Genomic DNA, 18,344 nt, shown 5'->3' with positions numbered 1-18,344 from the left:
TTCATAACATTTCCCAGAATTTGTAATTGTGAGTAATTGCATATTTTTAAAGTTTAATATTTTACTCCACTAACCAGGCAATAATATCCATGAGCTAAAGATTCTTTTTTTTTTTATAACTGTGTGCCCTGTTCCTGTAGGGTTTGGACATTAAGTTGATGAAAGTATTTTTACTGAAAGAGCAACAAGAATGTGTTTCATTGATAGAGAAATGTTGTGAATTTTCCTTTCCCCTTCAGTAGAATCTTCATTGATTAAAAACACTGCTGTACTGAAATGTTACATTTCCTGGGTGATTGAAAAGATGTAGGAAAGGGCAAATGTATTTTTAAAAAAAAAAGTGGTTTTGTTTTGCTTGCCTTAGCCAAGTCTCAGCAGCAGGTGTAGTTTGTTTGCATGATCCTTAATTAACATGACACCAGCTCTTGGGAGAAGGTCTTCCCCACACCAAAGAGAAGAATAGCTCAAAAATATCAGCAAGGGAAACAGGAGGTGTTTACCCAGTGTTAGTTAGTGGTATGCATATGTGACTGTAACTCCATTGGGCTCTCTGAGGCTGGTTGGATCTTGGTCAGCATCCTATCTTTGTCTCTAATCTTCATTCCTTATCACCATGTGAAACCCTATTGCTTGCAGCTCCTTGGCCCAAACTAATGTCATGATTCATGTCTTTCTCTTCACAACTCCCAGTCCACAAATTCATCATCTTATCTCCAATGGGGCTGAAGGATTAGCTGATGACATTATTTTCTTTCAGAAAGAATATGTGTCATTTTTTTAATCACATGACATTTTATTTTTGATTTTCAAGAGTCTATTTTTCGATAATCAAGTTATTAGTATTTAAGGCTTTTACCTCTGCGTTCTCAGTAAGTCAACCATAATACACCTAGAGGCAATGTGGGTAGAACGGTATTTATATGAATGTTCAAAAAGAGTAACATAAACATGAACATTTCAGGATACAGTCCAGTTACAAATGGATGAATGAATACATGATTAGCTGGGTGGGTGGGATGACTGGGAAGATGATAATGAAACACGAGTGTCACACAAACACAGCATATGTTCAAAATACAATTTGATACTGAATAATCAATAGGCAATATGGAAATCAAAGTTTGTTTTTCTTCTGTTGATAGTATTAAAACATTTTAACTCTCTGATGGATATTTGTTGAGAGTTTTAGGGAAATCATGTTTTTCATCCATTTCTCTACTGTTCTGCGATTTATTCAGATTTTGAAGTTTATCCATCTATTTCTGTTTACACTCTAAGAAAGATATTTCACTTGATTAAATAACTTGCTCAATGTTTTACAAAAAATAGGAGACAAATTTGGTCTGGGGGCACAGGGCCTTGACTCTGTTCTTTTCTTTCCATTGTTCCAGGCTGTCACATTTATATATTTCTGAAGTAAAATTAACTAATCAGAAATAGTGGAAACTGTCAGTACTTTGGTTTTGAATCAAAGGCATAAATAGAGATACGGTCTGACACAATTTAAAATGTTTTATCGTTTTATTTTTTGATTCATTTCATAATATCTTCCCTAATGATATTTTGAATAACCTAAAATTTATCAAAATAATTATATTCCTAACCTATTTTACTGGATTATGTGACCAAACAGATTTGCAATATCTTTATTTATTACAGTTACAATTAAACAGCTTTCATTTATGAATGCATAAAAGTATACTTTCTTTAGTTATAAAGTACATGATTTCACAATTTACTGTAACCATTTGATATTTTTATAACAGAATTGGTGAGTAATGAAACACTTTAATAATTATAGAATTTACAATGGTTAAACTGCACAATATACTTGCTACTATTTTGAAAAGACATAGGAATAATTTGCATAATTTACACTCATATGATTCACTTCTAAGTGGAGTGTGATGCACAGTACTAAGCTGATTAATCTTTCCTTGGTTTACTATCCAGAATGTGGTCAGAGTTTTAGTGAATTAATTTGACCACCATTATGTGTAATGGGCTGAAGTTACATTAATCTACTAAGTGATATACCCATCAAAGCTTATGAAGAACTAATTCATCTGAATAAGAACTAATAATATTGATTATATTTTCAACACAAGGAAAGAACACTATGCATAGTTTTGTAACTTAAAATTAAACTTTAGTCTATGTAAAAAGATACATATTTATTTTTTCAAAACACTAGTTAATTTTTCATAGGGTGATGGTAGTTGAAGAAATGTGGTGGGTAGCATTTGTTAGGGAGAGTACATAATTATATTAACCCAAGTGTAACAAATGTCTAAAATGTACTATTATTAATTTTAATGCATAATAAAATATAAATTACAACTCCATGAAGAGAATTAAAATGGAAGATTATAAAAGATCATTATAGATTCAATTTGGTAACTCTTTCATATTCATTAATAATCCCCCAAGTGAGAAATCATCAGCACTGGGAATGTACCCTTAGCCAGAAAATCAGTTAAATTTTCTACCTTAGTTCTTAACTTTCTTTAATGTAAGTACATACAAACACACACACGTACACATCCTATGCACATGCACACCATACATACACAGACACCCCATATAATTTACTTAACATGAATAATGTTTTAAAAGAATATATAAGTTAAATATAAAATTATTTCTGATACTCTTACTAGAATCAGTATGCATTTTTTAATTCAATGGTTATTTAAATAATTTTTAGAACTTTTAAATCTATGACGTGTTATGGACTGTTGTATCCCCTCAAAAATTTTCTGTTGAAATTCTAATCTCTAATGTGATGATGTTAGGAGGTGGAGCCTTTGGGAAATGATTGTCTTGAGGGTAGAACCCTCATGAATGGGATTAATGACTTTATGTCCTTTCTGCCATATAAGGACACAGCAAGAAAACAGTTGTCTACGAACCAGGAAGGGGGCCCTCACCAGACATCAAGTCAGCAGGTGCCTTATTCTTGCCCTTCTCAACCTCCAGAACTATATGAAATAAATGTTCTTTAAGTCACACAGTCTATGGCGGTTTATTATAGAAACATGAATGGACTAGAATAGCATATATTTGAAAAATATGATCAGTGAGAAATGTATGGTTTAAGTTTGAATGAGTTTGATTATTATGAAAAGATATTTGTTATAATGCCACTTGAATGCAGAGTTCTGATACAATTGCTTAGAGTCAAATATTAAGGCATCAAACATTGAGGCATGTCCCTCAATTTATGTCAAAAAAAATCAGTTTTAAAACACTAATATTGAAAAAATCTGAAGACATATTAAAACATAAAATCCTAGGAAAGAATGAAGCTTGACAGATTTACTGCAGAGAAATTGAAAGGTTCTATGTCACAAAGACCATGCATAAAGCTAAAAGCAAATGATAAAATCAGGAAGATACTTGATTGTTTATATTTTCACATAATCTTTATTAAATTATAAAAAAGTAAATATGAATTTGGAATTGAATAACAGTCTCCATACACTTCAAATATGATAATTTGCCAGCTTCCTCTTACTTTCTCACCAAGAAAATCTACTTTCAGGCCTGAGATTTATTTTCCTTCCTCCTCTCTCTTTCTCTCTCCTTCACTCTTCACAGACATATATATATATTTTTTACAAATATATAATTATATGTATAAAGTATTACCCTTCCAACTTGTTTCTTTGTCCCACTGGGAAAAAATATCTTAGACATTTATTTGTGTCCACAGATACGGATAAAAACTGCTATTTATGGCTGCATAATTCTCCATATATCCTAACATATGTGGAACAAATTATTATGTATGGCTGTATAGTCATCCATTCACTGTAATTTAGTCAAATTTTGCCCTGTTGATGGACATCCACATTTTTTCTAGGTTGAATGTAATTTTATGACTTCTGGGCTCTGTGAGACCCATCCTAGAATTGTCCGGTTTCCTGAAAGGAGAGCTCCTTTTGTAAAGGGTCTGTGGCTCATTTGCATACTGAAGCTTTGGCCCGGGGTTCTGTGACAATGTTGGCTTTGTCCTGCTTCTGCCACATCTCTGCCTCAGATCCCCAGACCATGCGACAACTCTGCCTCCCGAAGCAGTTATCTTCCTCAACTTCAGCCCATCATTCCCTAATTCATTTCTTGTTTTTGTGCTATACAACTTCTGCGACTTTTGCTATGTTCTTTGTACTGTAGAATACCTGTATTGTGCTGACCGTTAACGTGCTCTACTTTCCCTGACTCTTTGAAATTCTGATCCCTCATTACCAGTAAAATAAACTACAGTAAGAACTGAACGCAAAGACTGCAGGATTATTTTTTCCATCATGAAACTCTCTACTACCATCACCAACTCCCCCTGCTGTATACCTAAAAAGACAGAGTTATGCGATGCACACACACAAGACCTACATGCACAGAATATCTATAACAAGCTAAGGAGAAATGATCTAGTAGGAATGGGGCAGAGGGAAGATAGGAAACCTATAATAAAGCTATATATGCAGAAGAACACTGTAGTAACTCAGAATATATAGTACAAAGTAATTAGCAAGCAGCAACATTCTCCAAAGATACTTTATTCACAGATTTGAAAGACTGGAAAAATGAATCAATTGTCTATATCAGAAGTAATTACATGGGTGAGCCCTCCCACCTCTGTTGTGCTGGGGAAGATGTAGCAGCCTCTTCTCCAAGCCACCCCTTTGCCTCCCAACTTCTCTGGGGCTCTCGGCCGCCCGACCAGGGGCCCCAGGGCCGCGGGCTCAGCCGAAGACCACGGGCTCTGTGTCAAGCCAGCAGTTTGGGGGTTTGCTGCGCCAACGCACCTGAGGAGGCGCCGGAGGAGCCGCAGCTGCTGCACGGTGCCCACACCTCTAAGTGGTTCACTGTGTGCATGGGGTTCGGCTTCCTGTCCATGACCTCCCGTGCTGGGGTCACGCTCAACACCCCGCCCCCTGGCCCGTGGATGACTTTGTGCACCAGAGTAAGCTGCACATGGAGGGCTTCCGGAGCCTAAAGGAGGGTGAGGCCATGGAATTCACCTTTAAGAGGTGTGACAAGGGCCTGGAATCTCTCCGAATCACTGGCCCTGGTCGAGTATTCTGTATTGGGAGCGAGAGGCAGCCCAAAGGGAAGAGCATACAGAAAAGGAGATCAAAGGGAGACAGGTGCTACAACTGTGGAGGTCTAGACCATCATGCCAAGGGATGCAGACAGCCACCCCATCCCAAGAAGTGCCAGTTCTGCTAGAGCAACAACCATATGGTGGCCTCGTGGCCACTGAAGGTCCAGCTGGCTCCCAGCTCACAGGGAAAGCCAGCCTACCTTCGGGAGGAGGAAGAAGAGATCCATAGCCCTGCCATGCTCCCAGAGGCCCAGAGTTGAGCCACAGTGGGTGGGGGGCTATCCTTTTGTGATCAGGAAGTTTTGAGGAGCAGGCATCAATAAGCAGAGTGGAGACATGTGGACAGCGTGGGTAGGGGGCAGCTGGCACCGCCATATATCTCAGGCCGGGGGCCAAAACATCCTCCTCTTCCCTCCTGGTGGGGGGAGGGGGGAGGCAAAGGAACTCCAATCATGCTCTATCCAAATGCACATGAGGGCTCTGGGTGGGTAACCCTACCTACATGCTTTATCTGAGTCTCCACCCGCAGAATCTTCAGCTTTTGAAAGTGGCCTGGATAGGGAAGTTGTTTTACTCTTAAAGAAGGATTTGGAAGAATATTTCCCAGCCAGAGTGAAAAGATTAAGCATGAGACCAGATTGATGGGCCCAACCCACAAGCCATTACATTCTGTGGGAGGGAATATCTCAGGCGTAAGGCAGGGTTTTCCACCTGTTGTCTCCTCATAACCCCCTCTTGGGATAAAGTGCTGAGAACTGTCCCAAGCAGTGGGTTGTAATGATAGGCAAAAGGGGTGGTTATGGGAACAACTGTAGACCTGCTGCTTCTAGGCTCATTCCCACCCCATTCTGGGCCAATACAATTTTATCTATTTGCTTCCTTGGATGACTATACCTTGGGTTCCACTTTCTCTAGGATGCCAACTGCACTAGCTGTGTGCGAATGACATATCTTGTGCACTTTAACTTTTTTTCCGTAATATAAGTATTCTGGCTTTGTATTTTTGTGTATTTTAATCTAAGGTCCTCATTCCTGCTCTGTGTTCTCAGGTACGTGAACAATCTCAGGGATAAGTCGGCAGCAGCTCGGGGTCTGCACAGCAGGAATACCTTTTGTTTCTATGTCACCGGAGAGAACAACTATTTGGAGCATAGAGCCTAATTGAGCTACCTCATTTTTGCCAATTAGAGCTGGCTTTTCTGCCATAGTGTTCTCTTGAAACTCTACCATCTTCAGTGTTTCATGGGAGACTAGATTTAGCTGGGTTGCCCCATGACTTGGTCTCCTTGTACTGAAAGATTGGAAATTGGTCTAATCAGGAAAAGGTGGTGCAGAGAGGTTAGGAGAGGCTGGGCCAGGTAAAAGGTGCAGAAAGGGGCGGCTAAATTAAGCAAAGGTCATCTGTACATGTGATAAAGGATTCCTTTTCCAGACCTCTAATCCCAGGGCACAGGACTTGCTTTACATGCCAGATGCATCCATCACTGGATTGGGCTAGGCCTACCATGCACAACAGGGTGTATGTGTGTGTTTTTGTAAAGAATGTGACTTGGTAAGGATAGGTTTTAAGAACGATGCCTCTGTACCCATCTTGAGCTGCCCAGGGATGTGTATATGAAGCAAGGACAAGATCCTTAACTTTTAACAATTCTGGGCTTTTCCTCCTTGGTTTGCAGAGAGACCATCAGCCATGGCTTCTCTGTGGTTCCCAGAGCCAGTGTCCTGCCCTGCTGCAGCAGTGATTAGTGTCATGGATTAGCTAAAGGAGAAAAGGGGGTTTCGTTTACATGCTGTGAGCTCACTGCAAAACTACCTCACTTTGTTTTAATGGGGCAAATGCGGTAGAACGCATTGGGTGATGTGTGTCTGATCCTGGGTTCTTGTCTCCCCCAATTGCTGCCCCCCTCTAGTTATTATATTTGTCTGGGCTTTGTAGGACTTCACAAGTAGCTGATTTGGTGATTGCTAGGTGGCTTAGTTTGTGTAAATATAATGTGTTGGTCTTCTCCATGTTCTTTTGGGGTTTTATTGTTTAGAAACTTTTTATATTGAGAAAAATAGCCAAAGTATCTTTGACTAAAGGTTCTGTACCAGGCAAAAAGATCTGAAATATAGGCTCGGGGGCCCCTCACCTTGAAGTGAGGGGTCTTAAACCACACTTTTGTGTTTCCCTTCCCCTATTTCCTATTTCAAACAAGATCTTATGTCCTAAAAACTAGATTCCTACCCCTTTGTCTTTCCCCCTTCATGCTCCCCCAAAATAGTCCATACACCTCTGTTTAATTTGTGGGGTGTCTGTGATTAAATGATTTGTGCAAAAATCCTGAAGAAGTTAAGAACTCTCCATCCCTTGTTCCCAGTCTCCTGAGTCATGACCGTTCCTTGATGTGATTCATGTCAAACAGACTGCTGCCTTTGGATGAATTAAAACCTAGTTTAATCTCTAATCCTAGGTTGGAGAGAAGCAATGAGGGGGCCTTCCATGTAGACAGTGGGGTTGGGAGACCACAAAAGGAAAGATGAATGTATATCCAAGTCACTCAGGAACTTCTATGAAGGTGCAAGAAACGTCAAAGTGGCCATGAGATTGTTTAATAGGAGATGGATGAATGTAACTCCATGTTTACTGCTAGAAACCAAAGCTTTCTGTGAAATCTTGAATTTACGTGGAGGAAGGGAGAGTAGAAAAACATGTACCTGTCTGCTCTTTCCCTCATCGTTTCCCCTCATTCCTGAACTGCAGGTGAATGAGCCTCTTTGGGCTTTGGCGACCCCATCTAGGCAGTGTTTATTTGACGGTAAATTTTGCTGTGCCAGGTACTTCCCTTCCCATTTGCTATCATTTTATAACACACATGCTGACCCTTTTCCCTTCTCCTTCTTTTCCTTGGGAAAATACAATGAATAAAGACTTACTGGTACTGAAAAAAAAAAAAACAATTACATGACATTATATGAATATGCAAGTCACCAGAGGAATGATGTTCATCATGGCTTGATTGATGTAAAATTATAGAATAAAAAACATTTTATTCTTTTGACTCTCAGGTGAAAAGCTTAGCTTACCTTCAAAGCTTAAAGGGCATAAATCTTTTGATATGATTGGAAACAAAAGCACTAATGAATATATTAGCTCCTTTACTGTTTATAACTGTTATAGCAACATTACCTGTTCAGTTCTCACTACCACTTCTCCTCAGATACTTTGTACATATCTCAGAAGCAACCAAGATGAGGAAAGAAAGTGTGGAATTTTAATAAAAGCTATACTTCTAAGTTCCTAGGAATAGACTTTTAATTTTAGTTCTCGTAAAGAAATTTCTACTTTTTTGCAAAGATTCATATATGCTACATTGAATCTATCCTAAAGTAAAGACTACATAGGGTATTTGACTACCACAGATACAGCTGAAGATAACTAGAATAAGGTAGTATTTTTTTATGCCTACTTTCTTACCAATTCTCTTACTATTAAGCATCATCACAGCTTTTCTTAATCATGTCTCCCAAGAAACTATTAAACAAACACAAGAGCTCACTCTTATTTCACCTGTCTTGATTCTGATTGCAAGGTAGTTTCCCAAATGAATGCCTGAGTGCTGAGGGCCCAGTGTGTGTTGCCAGCCTCACTGAATGAATTTAAGAAGAGAGAATCCAAAGGAAGAAACGCCAGGAAAAGCTCTAGCTGCTCTACTGGACAAGCATAGGCTTCTTGAGGTTTTCAGTTTCCCATGCAGAACTCAGCTGACTGCAGATCACTGTAGGGAGGAAACCCATGAGAGACCGTTGCCTGATCAGTTCAAGGATTTGAAGACTATCAGGTAATACAGCCTAATGAAAAGAAAAAATGCACAGAGAGGGCTTCCCTGGTGGCTCAGTGGTTGAGAGTCCGCCTGCCGATGCAGGGGACGCGGGTTCGTGTCCCGGTCTGGGAAGATCCCACATGCCGCGGAGCGGCTGGGCCCGTGAGCCATGGACGCTGAGCCTGCGCATCCGGAGCCTGTGCTCCGCAACGGGAGAGGCCACAACAGTGAGAGGCCCGCATACCGCAAAAAAAACAAAAACAAAACAAAAATATGCACAGGGAAAGCAAAAAAAAAAAAGTTGATTTGAAAGTCAATACAGAGAATTCTGTACCAATTGCTGAAGAAAGAAGGAAGCATGTGTCTCTAAAGGGTACAGTGGCATGGCTGCAGTGGTCTGTACAGGTTATTAGATAAACAAATGTTTGTGTCAAACAGGGCACTGAGTGCCGGGTTGCAACTTAAAGTATCAGAAATGGCATCACCTGTAACAACTGCATTGGAAAGGAATGCATAAATAAGAAAATGTAATTCTATAGGCACTTAAAATTGTCTGAACACATTATACATTTAATTTTACTTTAAGAGAGCAAAAATACCATAACTCGATTCAGATATTCCAGGTTATGTTCAGAATTATGAAAGAGAATTGAGTGCACAGAGATCATCTTCAAAGTCAGTCAACAGAGGACCACGTTTCCCCGAAGTTTATACGCTGGCCTGAGCTCACAGCCAGTAAACTCCATAATCCTTTTAAACTCCAACACTAATTAAAATTTTATATACATTAAATCAGCTAATCATACAAAAGACCTTTTACTTTTACTATAACTATTTTAAGATGAGATAACAGAAGCCCAAGAATGCAACACCAGTGGTTGCATGGTAAGAATTAGAGGTGAAATTCAAACTCAAGTTTCAGCGTGTATACCCTTCACCATGACACAGTGCCATTGCCTTGAATGCTGAATGGCAATATAAGACAGGATAAGTAGAAAATAGTTGCAAGCATCCCTCTCCCATACACATTTTCATGATTCTTGAGAATGTAAATATGCAATCACATTTTAATAGCATTATTTTAGCATTTTAATGTGTGTTTGTAAAACATTTACAAATAAATATAAATTATACTTATGTCCATAATTCAGGGATAAATGCATTAATCTCCAATCTGTTATATTTTTTTCAGACTTTTCTCTCACTATTCCTTCTTCTCTGTGAGTTAGGAAAATCATTTTATTACTTCAGAAAAACAATGATCAGAACTGGTCCCTTTGTTATACAAATTCAAAGCAAATATATATTCATTGTTTCAGAGTAGGAATATAAGTCATGTTTAACCTGAATATAGCTATAAGTATTATGGTTTGGTAGTAGTAATATTTGTCAGATTCTGTTCTAAAACTGAGAATGACATTTTATTTTTATTTCAAAAATTCTGTTTTGTTGGGTGGGTGTTAGGAGACCAAAAAAAAAAAGCAGACAAATGTTTAGATAGAATATAAATCTCTACAGCTTTGTGCTAAATACTTTTTCTTGTTTACTAGAAAATGAAGTTTTTCTTTTCTTTTTTTTTAAGGGTTTGGGTTTTTTTTAGTTTTTTGTTTGGTTGGTTTTTTTTGTTGCTTTTTTTTTAGTATTTTTGTTGGTTGGTTGACACTACAGGAAAAGATTGAAAAGGAAAAGCAGAAAAATTTTTTATGAATTTGGTAAGCAATGAAAATGAACAATGTTGCTTAGAAACCTAAGTGACAATTTGTGGCAGGAAGCTGTGGAAAGATCCAGTTTACCAGCTCTACATGCAATCCAGCACCATTTTCTCACATTGGAGTGTTCGGATGCAGCATCCTTGTCATAGAACTGGGATTTCACAAGGGACACCATTAGCACTGGCTTCTCAGAGGGTCCTTCTGGAAGTCTCTGAGGCGTAGTCATCAGCTGTGGAAGGAGTTGGAGAAAATTATCGTGGCAGAAACCGCGGAGTTACTGCAGTGGACAAGCTGTGTGGCAAGCTCAAGTGTGCCTTCTCAAATGGGCAGCCAACACAGGGAGGAAGGCTCCTCAAGGGTGGAGATTCCAGGCAACAGAAAGCACACCCTTGGGGATACAAGTCCTCTTATTTGAACATTAAGTGTGACTCATTTTGTAGACGTAGACCTGTGATGCCAGGGTGTGTGCATTGTGTGTATATGTGTGTGTGACTGTGTAACATTTTTTTAAAAAATCACATTCTTCGGTAACATACTGTTTCATTACCTGCTTCTTTTTCCTTAGAAGTATAATGTGAACATTTTCCCCAAACATTAACGCTTTGAAAATTAAAATGCAAAAAATAAGTTGATTCTTCCCTTCTCCCTCCATCTAAAGTTCCATTACCATTTTCTTCCATTTCAAAAGAACGTTGGATGGAAATTTCAGTTTCCCCTTTTTATAAGATGTATGGTACTAACATATATATTTTGAAATTCGCTGATCTTATCTAAAATAGCAGGCAATTACCTCCCTGCCTCTTCTCAGGGCATGTCTCTCCTATCTGTGGAAAGGGCAAGATAAGTGTCAGCTCATAGCAACTTAATATTACAACCTGGTATTTTTTTTCCACTTAAAAGAGATTAATTTATTGAATTGTTTCTTAAAATGTAATTGCATACATGGATGTTCCAGGGAATAATAGAAGTCATAGCTTAAAGTTGGTGTGTTTCCTTGAGCCATCCATTGTAATTTTGGTTGGTAATAAGAAGATAGAGAAAAGAAACAGGTACTTACAAATTTTCTGAGCTGTGTCTATGTTTTTTGCTCACTTGGTGTTCTTGAATATTTTTTATCTGAATTCTAGGAGGGGATGCCAGAAAGGCTGTGGTGGAAACACACAGGCTGGCTCACAACATATTGGGGGGTGGGAGGATGGATGAGGCTAGGAACTAGCCAGAGAAGTAGTTCAATAAGTGACCCTAAAGTTCCTTGAACTTGTATAGTAATTGTGGTTTATGGTCTGTTTTATCTTCTTTTGAGTCTTCAATCAATTTTCTTTAAAAATTAAATCTTATCCTTTACTGGTCTGTGGAGTAATGAGAGAAAAGATGAGTTCTACACTTAGGATGTATTAATAAGAGAAATTAAGAAAGAAAATGCCTAAGATATATTACTTAAAATTTTTTTAGATATTCCCTTTTTAGTAGATCATCCCCACACTTTTTATTTATGTCAGCTTGTTATTTTAAATAACTCACTCTCATTTGTTAGGAAACAATAAATGCAATGGCAATTTTTTAAAAAATAATTTTAAAGAATAAAGTTATTTATGTAATATGGACTTGGCAATATTAAGAAATACACTACATAATAGTCACTTCTCAAATGTAGGAAATAATGAACTAAGAATAATTTGGGTACTATCCAATAAACTAAAATTTTAAAGATATATGTTTTTCAATGCAGGTGTTTGGAAATTTATAGAGCTGGAACTTTTTCAATTACCTATAAGCACAACACATCAATGCAAGTTGCAGTTAGGCAATCCTGTGCATTTTAGAAAAGGTCAAGCTGTGCAGAGGAAATGAGTGCAGTTCATATGCGTGAGAACTGAGAAAGTACAAGCTGTGACAATGAATTCCAAATCTTAACTAATTACTGGTGGTTTCTCCATATAAAATGATACTGAATGTTCAAGCATGCTTAAGAGGAGACTTTCTACCTTAGTTGGAGTTTTAAGGAAAATGATGTTATTTTTTTAAGAAGTAATTTATACTTTGTAATATCTCTTTTTTAATAATCATGCCTTATGATTCTAATATACTGTGAGACAAATAGGTCATTATTCCTATTTGACTGAAGAGAAAAACAAAACTCAAAGAGAATTGGCAACTTGTCAAGGTCACACAGGTTGTACGTGACATAATACATGAAAACTTGTCCTCCGTTTCTTGGAAATATTTACAAAACATGATCTGTTTTAAAATCAGCATGGAATTTTGTTGGGGTCTCATCAACACATTCATGTAAATTCTTATACAGAGTTTCACAAATTTAGATAAGCTACAGAATGCTTCAGAATTATATTCAGATTGTTGCTTTACAGGGTTAATGTTTTTAAAAAATCAAGTCAGTATTAAACGAATATATTCTTATTTTCAGTAATTCCTAATCATCCCAAAACTCTTTTATCAGAATTCATGTGTGATTTACTCAAAGCCATAGAATTTTTTAAAAAACATGCAGACAGCCATTTCCACTAGTTAGAAGGATAACAGAGCTTGGTGTCCATCCCAAACCTACCCCTTCGGGCACAGAAAAGAGAACATGATAGAAAAATCTCTGGGAAAAAAAGAGAGAGGGAGAGAGAGAGAGAACAAAGAAAAATAAGTTTGACTCCTCTCACTTATTTAGAATGGAAGCAAAGAATAAGGAGGGTGCAGAGTTAATTTCAGAGTCATCACCTCCACTACCACCTTCAACTCTCAGAGTCAATTTCCATATGATTATGGAGAATTAATTACCTGAAAGAAGTTGTACAAGCATGACCTAGAAACTTAGAATTTCCCCACCAGGGACCTAAAGAGAATTAAGCCTTAATGTCTTAAGGTGTTCATTATGTATAACGAAAACTTCCTATGCATCTAATATATGGTACTAGTACCATCCATGGGACACCTGAGGGACAGTCACTCAAACAATGTCCACTGTTCTGTAGTTCAGATGGGGAAGGCTAGTGTCAAAAGGCTTGCCATCAGACTGAGAGCCTTGTGTCAGAGAAGGAATATGCTTATTTGGATGATAAAATGCTGTTTTTGTCTCAGAGTCCACTCTGGGTGACCAGAGTTCCAAGGCTCTGATAAAGAGACATAGAGTGGTTGTTACAAGCTCTAGACATTAAATGCCTAAGGTCTGAAAGAGGAGCCTGCAAAACTTAGAGCACTTAAAGACTGATGGTCATGCAGGACAGGTGTTCAGTGACAGAATATGACAGAACTTGACAGCGTTTCCCTGGTGGCTATGTGGGACAAGCCAGAGTACCAGCAGATTCAATGAGGACATACGGCAGTGTGCAGATGTAGGTGTCATGGACACCTCAGCCAGGAGATAGTGTGGGTTTTGAGCAACAAGATTTCGTTATTGTTGTTTCTCTCTGTTTGTTGTTGTTGCAGCTGCTGCTGCTGTTGCCATTCTTCAGTTAGAGCGAAATCTGTCCTAAAATCAAAACTAGTTATAAACAGACATAGAAGCTCAAGTTTGCATAGAGGTTCATTTCTCTCTCTGTAAAGGATATGTCATTCCATCATTATCAAGAGACTGTTCATCTTCTGGTTGAATACTGAAATCTCTTAATCCTAAATACATATTTTGCACTTTAATATTTAAACCTTTTAATTATTCTCCTTTGTACTTGCCCAAATGATCCTGATTTATCCCAAGTTGCAGGAACTATAACAAAATAGAGATATTTAGTATAATGACAAAAATTACTGACTAAAATTCTGATACCCTAATCTTGCCTACACAAATTGTTTCTACATTATTAGTATATATCTTCCGTAATTTTTGTTTAAAGTTAACAACGTAGTTAATGTTGATAACTCATATTTAGGACCTTGCTTCTAGACACTATTTGCCAGATTTTTGCCTGTTTTTCTTCTTCATTGCATCTTTTTCTGTTAATTTTAATTTAAGAAATGCTGAGTATGTCAGGAAGCTATCAAATTCATTTTGAATTTAAATACTCTTCTGTGAATGACAAGAATGTCTTCCATTCTGCGGTTATTTAAGTTCTCAGAAGAATGCTTTCTACTGTAAACTTATGAAAATTTCAAGTACTAAGTCAATGATGGTTTTCTACAGATGTCATCTGATGTATTTTTCTGAATATTTTACTCCAAAAGAGAGCTATCTTTTACCCCTCATTATTTAATGGTTATAGTGCTTCTTAGATATCTGCTGTGCTTATCATAAATTATATAAGACAAAATAAAAATTCTGTAATTGTAATGTTTGACTGATTCATAACATAATATTTTAATAATAGCTCAGTGATATCCTCTTCTATCTATGTGCATTACAGAACAATACTAATGATTAACTTTTATTTCAAATAAACATCAAAGCATCTAAAGAAAAAAAAGAAACCAGGAAATGTTGTTACTGGAACATCAACGTCACACTTATACCACATTAGCCAGTTCTGAAAGCTCTGTGACGTAGACAAAGGTTATAGACTGATAGATAATATTTATGGAACAATATTTTCTCAAACTAAATTTTTCTGCTGCTTATTGCTAATGGTTTTTATCTGTGAGTGCTGCTCAGACCACAGGACAATGATCTACAAGTGGCTCCTTGGTGATGTCAGAGGAAAAGGTGATAATTTAACTTTGCACATGTATATCTCACATAATTGGAATAAAATTTTATTGATTCTCTTGGACATTTTATAATATTCTTCAAAATACACCTTGAAAGTATGTGCATTTCCTAAAGGAACAACATTAGCCAATTGATCTCAGTCAACCTTGAATAAACAAAGTGTAAATTGTCACGTCATTTCTCCATTATCTTTAATTTTTATTACAGTATGCTCTATTATGGTTTGTGTTGCTTTTTATGTATTAAATCTTTATTTTTTTCAGTGCTATTACTGCCTCGTGGTTTGTCTTCTATTCATAGAAACTAGATAATTTATTAATAAATGTTCATTTAAATTTAATCTTTTGATTAAAATGGTAATATTAATATTGCCCTCAGAATGCCATAAATATAAATTATGAATAGATCTTAAGTTGGGAATGGATAATGTGAATATTTACAAATAATTGTGCAAGTGCAACTTCTTTGTAGAACAAGCAAAAGCAGAAAATGAACACCTCAAAATTACAGTTTATTTTTCCTCTGATATATTTATGCTAGTGACCATGACCCTATATACTGTAAAATATTGTCAAAAATCATCAAAATTGGGCTTCCCTGATGGCACAGTGGTTGAGAGTCCACCTGCCGATGCAGGGGACACGGGTTCATGCCCTGGTCCGGGAAGATCCCACATACTGCGGAGCGGCTAGGCCCGTGAGCCATGGCTGCTGAGCCTGCGCGTCCGGAGCCTGTGCTCCGCAACGGGAGAGGCCACAACAGTGAGAGGCCCGCATACCGCAAAAAAAAAAAAAAAAAAAAAAAAAAATCATCAAAATCATCAGGAATCCATCAAAGTTCCAAAGTAATTTTCAAAGTACAGTGACTTCTTTTTTGATATAATTAAAAATACGTTTTGGCAGTAAGAAACAAACTTTCTTTTTAATAAGAATAAAGAGTTAAAAATTAAATGAGATCGGACCTTCAAGAAGGTGGAGGATTAAGGCATGGAGATCACCTTCCTCCCCATAAATACATCAAATATACATCTACATGTGGAACAACTCCTACAGAACACCTGCTGAATGCTGGCAGAAGACCTCAGACTTCCCAAAATGTAAGAAAATCCCCACATACGTGGGTAGGGCAAAAGAAAAAAGGAAAAACAGAGATAAAAGAATAGGGAGTGGACCCACACCTCTGGGACGAAGCTGTGAAGAGGAAAAGTTTCCACAACTTAGGGAGTTCCTTCACTGATGGGGATGGGGTGTGTGTGTGGGGGGGAGCTTCAGAGCCACAAAAGAAAGCACAGGGGTGCAGAGGGCAAAGCGGAAAGATTCCTGCACAGAGGATCGGTGCCGACCAGCACTCACCAGCCCGAGAGGCTTGTCTGCTGACCCGCTGGGGCGGGCAGGGTCTGGTTGCTGAGGCTCAGGCTTCAGAGGTCAGACCCCAGGGAGAGGACTGGGGTTGTCTGCGTGAACACAGCCTGAAGGGGGCTAATGTGCCATAGCTAGCCGGGATAAAGTCCGGGAAAAAGTCTGGACCTGCCAGAGAGGCAAGAGACCTTTGTTTTGGGGTGCTTGAGGAGAGGGGATTCCTTCCCAGTGTGCCCACAGCAGGCAGAGCACCACCTAAGCAAGTTCCAGAGATGGGTGTGAACTGTGGCTATCAGCTCAGACCCCAGAGACAGACATGAACCACTACCATTGCTGCCATTGCCACCAAGAATTCTGTGTGCAAGCACAGGTCACTATCCACACCCACCCCAGGAACCTGTGCAGACCACCACTGCCAGGGTCCCGTGATCCAGGGACAAGTTCCCCAGGAGAACACACTGCACACTTCAGGCTGTTGCAATGTCATGCCAGCCTCTGCCCCTGCAGGCTCGCCTCAAATTCCACTTACAACAACCATACCCCTCCCTCCCCCTGGCCTGAGAGCAAGAGAGCCCTAATCAGCTGCTGTTTTAACACCCTCCTGTCAGGGGAGGGGAACAGACTCTGATCAGAACAGACCAGAAGGTGGCCCACACACAGAAGCGGGGCCAAAACCAAAGCTGAACCCCAGGAGATGTGTGAAAAAAGAAGAGAAAGGGGAATTTCTCCATGCAGCCTCAGGAGCAGCAGATTAAATCCCCATAATCAACCTGTTAAACCCTGCATCTGAAGAGTACCTGAACAGACAATGAATGTTCCCAAAATTGAGGTGGTGGACTTTGGGAGCAACTGAAGACTTGGGGTTTTCTTTTTGTGTCTAATCTGATTCTGGTTTTATGCTTATCTTAGTTTAGTATTTAGTACTTATTATCTTTGATGAATTTGTTTATTGGTTTTGTTGCTTGCTTCCTTTTTATATATATATATATATTTTTTTCCCCTTTTCTATTTTTGGAGTGTGTATCTGTATGCTTCTTTGTGAGATTTTGTCTGTATAGGTTTGCTTTTACTGTTTGTCCTAGGGATCTGTCTGTTCATTTTTTTGTTTTTGTTTTTGTTTTTCTCTCTTCCTTTTCTTCTGAGCCGTGTGTCTGGCAGGGTCTTTTTGCTACAGCTATGTGTAGGGCCTGAGACTCCAAGGTGGGAGGGCTGAGCCCAGGACATTGGACCACCAGAAATCTCCTGGTCCCATGTAATATCAATCAGTGAGAGCTCTCCCAGATATCTTCAACTCAAACCAAAGATCCAGCTCCACCCAATGGCCAGCAGGCTTCAGTACTGGATTCCCCATGCCAAACAACTAACAAGCCAGGAACACAACCCCGCCCATTAGCAGAGAGGCTGCCTAAAGTCATACTGAGTTCAAAGACCCTCCAAACACACCACGGGATGCAGCCCTGCCCACCAAAAGGATAAGATACAGTCCCACTGACCAGAACAAAGGCACCATCCCCTCCACAAGGAACCCTACTCAAGCCACTGAACCAACCTCACCCACTGGGGAGAGACACCAAAAATAATGGGAACTACAAATCTGCAGCCTGCTAAAGGAGAATTCAAACACAGAAAGATAAACAAAATGAGAAGAAAGAGAAATATTCAGCAGATGAAGGAGCAAGGTAAAAACCCATGAGACCAAACAAATGAAGAGGAAAT

At 38.6% G+C, this 18,344-nt stretch overlaps 1 pseudogene across 1 annotated transcript in view; it reads left to right on the top strand.

Annotated features, from left to right (window-relative positions):
- LOC307184114 (protein lin-28 homolog A-like) overlaps positions 1–5,367 on the top strand; it is a 33,522-nt pseudogene extending 28,155 nt beyond the window's left edge. Inside the window, exon 2 of the transcript in view lies at positions 4,678–5,367. The product of the transcript in view is annotated as a protein lin-28 homolog A-like (transcript). The remainder of the gene's footprint in view (positions 1–4,677) is intronic.
- Positions 5,368–18,344: the final 12,977 nt, after the last annotated feature.

Source organism: Stenella coeruleoalba, assembly GCF_951394435.1.
Source record: "Stenella coeruleoalba genome assembly, chromosome: 3".
In the NCBI taxonomy this organism is placed as follows: Eukaryota; Metazoa; Chordata; class Mammalia; order Artiodactyla; family Delphinidae; genus Stenella; species Stenella coeruleoalba.
This window is presented reverse-complemented; position numbering and strand designations above follow the sequence as displayed.